The sequence below is a fragment of the Neolamprologus brichardi genome, chromosome 1 (assembly GCF_056152115.1).
Source record: "Neolamprologus brichardi isolate AB-2024 chromosome 1, ASM5615211v1, whole genome shotgun sequence".
NCBI classification, from domain to species: Eukaryota; Metazoa; Chordata; class Actinopteri; order Cichliformes; family Cichlidae; genus Neolamprologus; species Neolamprologus brichardi.
The window spans coordinates 16,367,501-16,377,500 of NC_142104.1; the positions used below are offsets into that span (position 1 = coordinate 16,367,501).

At 40.5% G+C, this 10,000-nt stretch overlaps 1 protein-coding gene across 4 annotated transcripts in view; it reads left to right on the plus strand.

Moving 5' to 3' along the window:
* Positions 1-10,000, plus strand: part of hipk3b (homeodomain interacting protein kinase 3b) — a 44,562-nt gene that overhangs the window by 16,069 nt on the left and 18,493 nt on the right. The gene's annotated exons all lie outside the window — the stretch shown is intronic.

Consider the following 10,000-nt stretch of genomic DNA (forward strand, 5'->3'; position numbering starts at 1 on the left):
CAGCTCTTTTGGATTCTTTGTATGCTGTTGGAAAGTAATGTCAGGCCTTTCTGTTTTTGCTGTTTTCCTATTTTCCATGTACCTTCTTTTAGAATGCACAACTGTTGAGCTTTGATCAATATTTGATGTCCCATCTTTATCTATCGTTAACATCTATTCTAAGATTTGTCAAACTGTAAGCAGACAGGGTTTTTTTTGGACTATATTGACGTTTTATTTATTTTTTTTTACCTATGTTTGATTTCATTCTCCTGTTACAGCAAAATTGTTGGAATGACAACAGACTAATGAAGTGAAATATCTATTGTAACTCTGTTGTCCCTCTGTAGTTTACCCCTGTGGGACAAGAGTATGCGAAGCACACTGTGGGGAAACTGCGTTGCTGAGGGTGAAATTGGAGGGTTGCTAAAAATAGCTCATGGGATGCTGGCCAGTGTGCTTTGACTTCTATAGATGGTGATGCACATAGGCAGCCAGAATGAAATAAGGACAGCTTGAAATACTAGAGAACTCTGACTTACTTGTTCAAGGTCAACTAGCTCCACAATGTCAGCTGTTTTGATTCCCATATGTCGATGCACATTTCTGTGTTCGCTGTGCTGAATGTTTAGTTCACCTTTCTGAGACAGGAGATGGTGGACACCTCAAATCTATCACCCACTCTTACCAATAAGTTTGACAGATACACTGACTGCTGCCACAATTTACAAGCATTTGGCCGTTGGCCACTTGTAATTTGCCACTCCAGTTTGCATAGTCAGCAAAGCTGGAGTGCTCACAGCTCCAGGGTAGAATTGACATCTAAAAATTACAGTCCCTCCAAAAGATCTGCTATTTTAATATTTGGAAATTGGAAATATTAAGTTGTATTTATTTACCGTGAACATATCATAGTAAGTATCCTGAGTCTTTACTGGGAGGAGTTCATGACATTTTCTGTTAGTTCATTAACAAGCCTCCCCAGGAGCAAATACCATTCTCTTGCAGGAAATGTTCTTCAAAAAATGTTTTTTTTTTTAATGGTATAAATCACAGAAAGGAGTGATTGAGACAGGTTTACATTGACATGGTCATTAATTCTGTGAAACAATAAGCTGTGCATTATTCTCCTATCCATGTGTAGAATAGTTGGCCTAAGACTGATGGATTAAGTGTCCTTGAAAAGTAGGTCTGTGAGCATTTATTCCATTGGACACTCTTAGAAACTTATTTGTGGGCATGGAAACTTGTGCACACACAAGCATCTTCCCTTTTATGAACAAAGTCCTTCTCTAGACTGTTGGGTAAAGGATTTTTTCTAAGTATTGATGTGGTCAAAGTAGCTTGCACTGGCTTGCAGTCTGTCATTTGGCAAGCACTTAAAAGTTATGCACTGTCGAGACTAGTTCTCATAGTACTTTTTGTGATTCTAAATGCTCTCACAAACAGCAGTAGGTTTGTTCCATTATTATGTTTGTGTCACAGAGTGGTGTGGATGGCTCCTTTTGTAAACTCCCAACGGCACATTTTCACTCCCACCAGAGTGGTATTAGCTGTTGTTGGTGTCACGGGATGAAGTTTGGACTCAGGAGAATATTCCCCAGCCCTACAAACAGTATGATGGTATGAAGAGCTAAAGCTGGTGTTTGTTTTTGGGTTTTTTATTGGAGCAGGTAACAGAGCATTTTACCACAGGCAATATCAGTAACCTTAAAAAGATTAAATATATGTGAACATAACTCAGTATAGACACTTTTTTTGTTTTGATACAAATATTATTTGAATAATGAACTTTGTAGTATTATTATCAATGCTGTAAAGCTACAGTTCACTAAAACATTGTTCTTTTAGTTGTTAGTACTGCATCAAATTAAATGTTTTTGCTTTTGTCTGTTTGAGTTGGTAGCTTAGAGTGCAAACATAAGGGGGAAAACAAAACTGCACAAAGTTTAGCTTTAAAGCTTTGAATCCAGTATCTGCTTTCTACCCTGTTCTGTAGTTACTTTGTTTTAGAGAGTAGTATTTTAGGGGTAAAAAAAAATGTAAGCTGGTAAGTACCTGCAATTTTTCCACAGTCTTCCCAGTGGATTTTAAATATCCAGAGGTATTTCTTTTTCCTGTCACCCTAAGCCCAGAAACAATTTATTTAGGCCATCTTAAGTACCTTCTTAAAACCATCAAAACAGTAAAAAACACATTACACCTGAACTGGGAAAAAAAGCTTTCCTAAATCTCAGCGCTATGTCAACACGTTGAATGGTTTACATCTGTAAAACATGTCTGAAAGCCTTGTATCCTTAATCTAAAGCCTGTGTAGATCAAAGTGCAAGTGGTTCCCCCGCCCTTTGTTACACTGCCTCTGTGTTTCACTGAATAATGCAGGAAGCTCTGAGTGTGTGTGTGGTATTGCAGTTCCTGGTAAAAGCATGCAGTCTGGCTCCATTCTTCCTTCATGGAGGAACCATGTTGTCAGTTCTTCTTTTTAGCTGACCTTATAACAACTGCAGTGTGGTTCAAATAAATGTCTCTGTCACAACAGTTTTACTCAAAGGCTTGTGTAAGCATGCAGCGACAGTGATCCTTCCCTCTTCTAATGTGTAACCACCCTTATTTGCTCTTTTCTGTATGAGCTAGTTAAATATCTCTTTACACTTTAATCCACCCTGCTTTGTCCTCAAAGTAAAGACCCAAGGACTATTTCTGTATTGTGAGATAATGGCCATGAATAAGACATAAAGATAGAATTGTTGGTTATAAATAATAAAATATGTTGTCAGTATTTTTTGTTTGTTTGTTTTAGGTAGAAAAATTGGATACAAATGAAAATGTTTGGGTCAACATCTTAATGCACACAAACAAATCTGTAAATGAGCTTGAAAATGTAGTTGCAGCTTTTTACCAGTGCCTCTGCCTATTTGAGTTTAATTTTATTACTGTAGATGAATGTCATAACTGCAGTGTAGGAAGGTTACACCTTGCATAGTGGCAGGCCTTCTCTGAGGACGGCATTGTTTAGTAGGATGATTTCTGTCAAAGACAAGGTAGCAGTCAGTGCAGTGTTATTAACGTATTAATGCCTTGTTCTGAAGTGACCTCACCAAACCAAATGCTACACTGTGTCGGCCTAAATGTTTTATGTGTCTATAAAACCATAGAATTGTTCAATCCACACCAGTTAACAAATTACTTACAACACAGCACAAACACATGGATTACTTATGTTCTTCCAAGTAAAATTTCTGGTTTTGTCCATAGAAGGTATTAAAAAAAAAAAGATATAATTTTGGGCTTTGGAAGGTGAAGCCAATGCAGAGGTCTGTAATCTGTAAAAACCTTTCTGATCAGTATATTGGCTCGGTCACCTATTTTGAATCATAATAAATGAAAGATTCTCTGAAAATATTGCCCATTGTCAACTTCATCTTTTATCTTTTATTCTGTTACTAGGATGCTGGGAAGGATGTAGAATGTGAGATATTGGGTATAATTGTTGTGTATAGTTACTGTTAAGAATTTTTTTGTGTGTGTGTCTGTATGTGTGTGTGTGGCTCACAATTGTTTTGCCATGGTCTCTGTTGGGAGTATATGGAAATGTATTGTGTCGTTTGCCATACACAGTTGGCAAATATCTGTTTCTGTTAAAATGTTTAAGCACTCTTAATTGTGTCTATTTGACTTTGCACCAGTTTAAGGACTTTATTTGATAAGCAGTTATTACTAATGCGGGTAAAGTGAACAGAAGCACTTAAGTAACCTAACATTTGGTGAAGAAGAAACAAAGTAAACTTATTATATTACCACATTATTAAAATTGACTAAACCTGATAATACAAAGATGCAATTCCTCTGTATTGTCCCTTTAGTCAGTCTGTGTCTCATAGAATCACTGTATTGTAATACCATCATGATTGCTAACATATGCTGATGGTATTATTTTGTGAATTGTGCTGTGATTCCCAGTCCCTGTCCTACAGCAGGACTTTGCTTAGCTTCTGTGCCAGAGGGGCATCTGGTTCTTTTGTTTGCTTGTTTTCCCTCTACATCTCTCTCTCTTCTTTGGTAGTTCTTAGAGATCTTAAAGTTAACTGCATCCATAACGTGTATACTCGGCACTTTCCTCTTACCTCTGAAGACGTGGGCAGTTACTTAGATGCTTGATAAATTCTTACCAACTTGAAAGGGAAGCCATACACTTGTGGGCAGGGCAAGAGGAATGCAGGTGTTGTGCAACTTCAATTTTTAAGACTTTTTATTTTCTGCACTTTGAAGGTGCAATTAAGAAATAAGTGCTTAAAGTTTTAAAAACATGTTTAGCGCCATATTCTGTCAGTATGGAGGGTGACCTGGAAGGTCATGTGGTTGGTTGCGGATAATAGACTTAAATTAATTTATGTTAACTCGCTAGTGATAGAATTGTATGTAGAGGAGCATGACGACACTAGAACTAAAAATCAGTTTAAGGGGATCACTTTAGTGCTGCTCCAGGCTGCAACAATGAGTTTTATGTTAGGAAACAGAGGATATACTGTCCACTTTCACTGTCTGTCTCTTCAGCAGTAATTGGCTGTCGCTGTTTGGCTAACTGCAGTCAAACGGGAAAATCCAGCTGTTAGCTGTAATGTTCCAGTTTGTAAAGCACCTTATAAATAAGATCAGTGTGGAAGATGCACTCTGTTTGAGTCACCAGACTGACAAACTGGAATCCACACTTCAACTTTTCCTCATTGGGCCAGGTGTCCCCTTTAAAGCTTATTGAGAATACAAAACTGTCAAGGCAATATGCGAGCTTTCTTGTCAACTAACCTGCTAAAAGAGCACTTTTTCTGTAACCGAAAGGTTGAAATGCCAAAGCTAAAACGGTTTATATAAATATCTATTTTTTCTCTTTGTTACTTCTGAAGGTACGCTTCAGAGATAACAGATGAGGCCTTCTGGAAACTTTGAAGTTGTGAGGAAAGTAATATAATAGTCAACTCGTATCTCACAAATTAGACTTGTTTTTAACTCATGCAGTAGCATCAGTCAACAAACCTAATGGACACTCTTTTGTCTTCTAATGGAGAAAAACATTGTAGGTTTACAGCACACTAAAACATTAGAAGCAGATCGACTGCATTTAATAGCCTGTAAAAGTAAAATAATGCAGCATTGATCTGTTGCTGTATTCTGTGCTTGTAAAACATAAACTGGTTTTGGATGAATTGGTACCCGTTGTGGAGTAGCTATGAGGGTCACTGCTTCTGATCATTTGTACTTACTGGATGCTTTATCATTTGACTTTGAGTTTTTTGTCTATTTCCTTTTGTCAATTCCTCCATTCATTTATTCCCCGTGCACACTTATTCCTGCTCAGTTTTATGAAGTGGGTCTGTAACATGATGTAGACAGTTTTGTTGTACCTGTCTTTTTTTTGTTTCTTTTCTGGGATTCTTGCACGTGGCAGTGAAGAGTCACGAGGCTTCACGATCTCAACTTGTGCGTCATATCCTCAGAATGAAAAACAGATTCAGTTTCATAGAAAGGCGGTGAGCTTGAGTTAGGTTGATTAGGATGGAGCCCGGCAACCATGGCAACATCCACTTATCCCCCAAAACTAAATGAAGGAGTCCTGCAATTTTCCGTTTTTCTGTCTTTCTTTTTACTCTTTATTTCTGTTTGGCATTTTACGTGTTGTATTACTATTGTGCATTCAGAAGAGCAGAAGAAAATGCACTCATTTTCTATGTGTGCTCTATGTGTATCAACAAGAACATTAATCTTTATATTTTGAAATAAATAAATGAGTCACCCGCTTTAATTCACATGATTATTTATCAGACCTCTGATGCATTCTTTAAGGTCATGTTTTTGTTGATGGCTCAGGGCTCTTGTAAGGAAAACAATTAATGTGGTCAGCAACCATTCTACGCCCTCATGTTCACATTTTGTATATTTCTGTGACAAAAATGCTGTATGATGCAGCTGATGCTTATAAAGCCATAATACTGGATTGTTTTGAATAAGTGGGGGCATTGTTTGTGTGGGACTTAGTACACTGACTTTGACTTTTAGAAATACGGAAGGATTGTGCATAAAGGAAGGTTATTGACACCAGAATAATTGTGTGAATCTTAATTTTTCTGAGCAGGTAGGGTGTCACAGATGAAGATGGAGCTGTTGTTCGATTTGATTTGGCATTTTGTTGTGAAAAAAACTTTGGTTTTTAGTTACACAGTGGTGCCTAACTGGAAGACATACTTAGTGATGCCTTGCATTTGTTTTAATGAGACTTATCAACCCTATGCTACATTGTTTCCCCACACACAGACATTTCTTGCTGGCTGCTAAAGTATATTAATAATCAGTGATCCATTTTAGCATTATTTTATTTATTTCCTTCCGAGAGAATATTAGCATCTTATTTTGAAAGCTCAGTTATTGCTAAGCAGCTAGTCCCCCGGCCTTTACTTCTCATGCTTCCTTCCCGCTCGGCGTGTATGATGCTTTTTCTCAATGTTATTCAGCTGCCTCTTCAGTGAGTCCTTTTTTTTTCTGCAGAAAGACTAGCTGATATTGCCCCGCTTAGACTACAGCTTTTTATAGTACTACTTTTTTGAAGAGCTGCTCTAAGCTGGAGGACCACTTCAGCCAAAACCTGTGTCAGGTGAAGAAGTGGTTCATTTTTCTCTATGCCTTCCTTTCTGAGAAAGCACAGAGGACAGTTGACAGTTGTAGGCTAAAATACAGTCTGTCTATGGGACAAGAGACTCACTGAAAAGGCAGCTGAACGTGTGGGTAATTTGTCACAGTGGTTGGACATTTCTCGTATAACATGATACTTCCATGCATATCTGAATGAGAGGATGTGTTGATATGTGGCTTCTCACTCCTCAAGGGAAAAAACTCTTTTTTTTTTTTTTAAAAAAAAATATAAATAGGACAGGCCTGTAAGGCGGAATTGGTTCGCATACCTTCTACCTAGGTTTTCTGGTACTATGTTGGCTACTCAAGCAGCTGTTGCATTTGTTTTTAATAGGTGACGGTTGGTTTCCTGTTTCTCTCCATGTGTCCCACGCCCTTTAGTCTGATATGACTTCACAGAGTTGCTGACTGCTTGTACCCTGGATCCCTTTAATATGTACATTGAAAGTACAGGATCATCTTGGTTCATATGTCCAGTTTGCAAAATGGCAGACCCAAGATATTTCTTGAGCAGATTTCTTTGAAATTAAACTGTGTGTGCCAACGCGCGCGTGTGTGTACGACAGTTCAATGCAATGGATTATTTTACTGTTATGTATATGCTTAATGGAAATTAAATAACTCTACTTCTCGGGTTTCTCACCAATGTAATCTTGGGGCCAAGTTATTCTGAGCAATGCCATTATCTGTAGTTATTTGTATCCACCCATCCATCAATCCATCCATCTTCTTCCACTTATCTGGGACCGGGTTGCGGGGGCAGCAGCCTAAGCAGAGAAGCCCAGACCTCCCTCTCCCCAGCCACCTTCTCTAGCTTATCCGGGGAACACCAAGGCGTTCCCAGGCTAGCCGAGAGATATAATCTCTCCAGCACATCCTTGGCGGGTCATCCCCCTCATCCCTGGACTCTGCTTCCTCTTCAGAAGACGTGTCAGTGGGATTAAGGAGGTCCTTGAAGGATTCCTTCCGCCGCCCGGCAATTTTCTCAGTCAAAGTCAGCAGCGCTCCACCAGCACTATACACAGTGCAGGTAGAGCACCGCTTTCCCCTGAGATGCCTGAAGGTTAGCCAGAATGTCTTGAAGGCAGTCCGAAAGTGTTTTTCCATTGGCCTCTCCGAACTCCTCCCACACCCGTGTTTTTGCTTCAGCCACTGCCCGAGCCGCATTCCGCTTGGCCTGTCGGTACCTGTCAGCGGCCTCCGAAGTCCCACAGGCTAACCAAGCCCGATAGGACTCCTCCTTCAGCCTGGTGGCTCCCTTTACCTCTGGTGTCCACCATTTAGTTCGGCGATTACCACCACGACAGGCACCAACCACCTTGCAGCCGCAGCTCAATGCAGCAGCTTCGGCAATGGAGATGCTGAACATGGTCCATTCAGACTCAATGTCCCCAGTCTCCCTCGGAATGCTGTTGAAGCTCTGCCGGAGGTGTGCGTTGAAGATCTCATGGACTGGGGCCTCTGCTAGGCGTTCCCAGCACACCCTCACTGCGCGTTTAAGTGCACTGGGTCTGTCCAGCGTCCTCCCCTGCCACCTGATTCAACTCACCACCAGATGTTGATCAGTTGACCTCTCAGCCCCTCTCTTTACCCGAGTGTCCAGAACATATGGTCGCAGGTCTGGTGATACGATTACAAAATTGATCATCGACCTGCGGGCTAGAGGGTCCTGGTGCCACGTGCACTGGACACTCTTATGTTCGAACAAGGTGTTTGTTATGGCCAAACTGTGATTTGCACTGAAGTCCAATAACAAAACACCGCTTGGGTTCAGATCAGGGAGGCGGTTCCTCCCAATCACGCCCCTCCAGGTCTTGCTGTCGTTACCCACGTTAGCACTGAAGTCTCTCAGTAGGACAACAGAGTCTCCAGGTGGAGCACCTTCCAGCACCCCACCCAGGGACTCTTAAGAAGGCTAGGTACTTTGAACTGCCACTCGGCGCATAAGCGCAGATGATAGTCAGGACCCGTTACCCGACCCTAAGGCGCAGGGAACAAACCCTGTAATCTACCGGGAAGAACCCCCAACATACAGGGAGCAAGCCGAGGGGATATTAGAATAGTCACCCCCAGCCCACCGCCTCTCACCAGGGGCAACTCCAGACTGAGACAGAGTCTCATGTTTTCCTCATAAGGGTCTTCTGAATCGCTCTTTGTCTGGTCCCTCACCCAGGACCAATTTGCCATGGGAGACCCTACCAGGGGCCAAAAGCCCCCGGACAACATAGCCCCTGGGATCCCTGGGACACACAAACCCCTCCACCACGATAAGGTAGCAATTTACAGAGAGATAGAAAATAGAAAATGAATCCATAAGCATTTGGTACGATATTTAAATCTGTATACTGATACAATTTCCAAAAAGTTGAAGAAATTATGTTGAATTTTCTGTTAGCCCTTTGGATTAAAAAATTGTGTATATTATTTTTTTTTTTTAAAACTAAGTTCTTGCGCATACTATTCATAATTTTAGACGTGGCATAAACAGAGCATTATTTCTTTCTGCAATGAACTGAATGCCACTCTTAAGACATTATTCTGAAAAGCAGCTTTGTGAAGCCTCTGTTTAGTACGTACTGTTGGTGTGCTAGATACTGCTGGTGTCTTATTGATTTTAATGAGCTTGGAGGTCACTCCTGCACATTAAGGTTTGTGAGCTCTGAATACATGATCCTTTCAGTGCTCTGTCATGTTGCTAAGGTTTGTGGTGTGTTCTGAATACTAAGTTATTGACTGTCAGCATATTTTACACATATTCGTCCTGACAGACTTGTGTCACCATGAGCCTTTCCCATGAAGTGGCATTGCAGTGCTTTTATGGAGACGTAACACTGAGCAAGCATGTGGGGTTAAATAAACTAGTGACTACGGCTCTTATTTTCTCTCAGACTTGAGCGTCAAAGCCTGTCAAAGCTCTGATCCCAGCCTGGCTGACCTGCTAACCCACTGGCATGGCCTGCTGACGCACTCCAGCTCCAGAACACACACAGTACTGGCTTACAATTCCCTTGGCACTGTTACACACGTAAAGCACAATCCTATTTGACTGGCTATCATCAGGAATTCAGTGCCACTGTTTGCTCAATACTTCAACTCTGGTTTATACAACTAACATTTTCAGCAAACATTGTTTTTTCTAATGAAGGAAAGATTTTAAGGTGTTATTGATGCATGGATTATGTCTGCACATTTTTAATTTGTTAATAGCTAAGCTCATAACTCTTGCTTTTAAATGGCTGTAACAGCAAAGGCCCTGCAAAATGCAAATTTTGTATTTTTCTGAAGATTTGTAGTTTACAGTTAAAAAAATAAATAAGTGAAGTGGTTGGATTTATTTGCA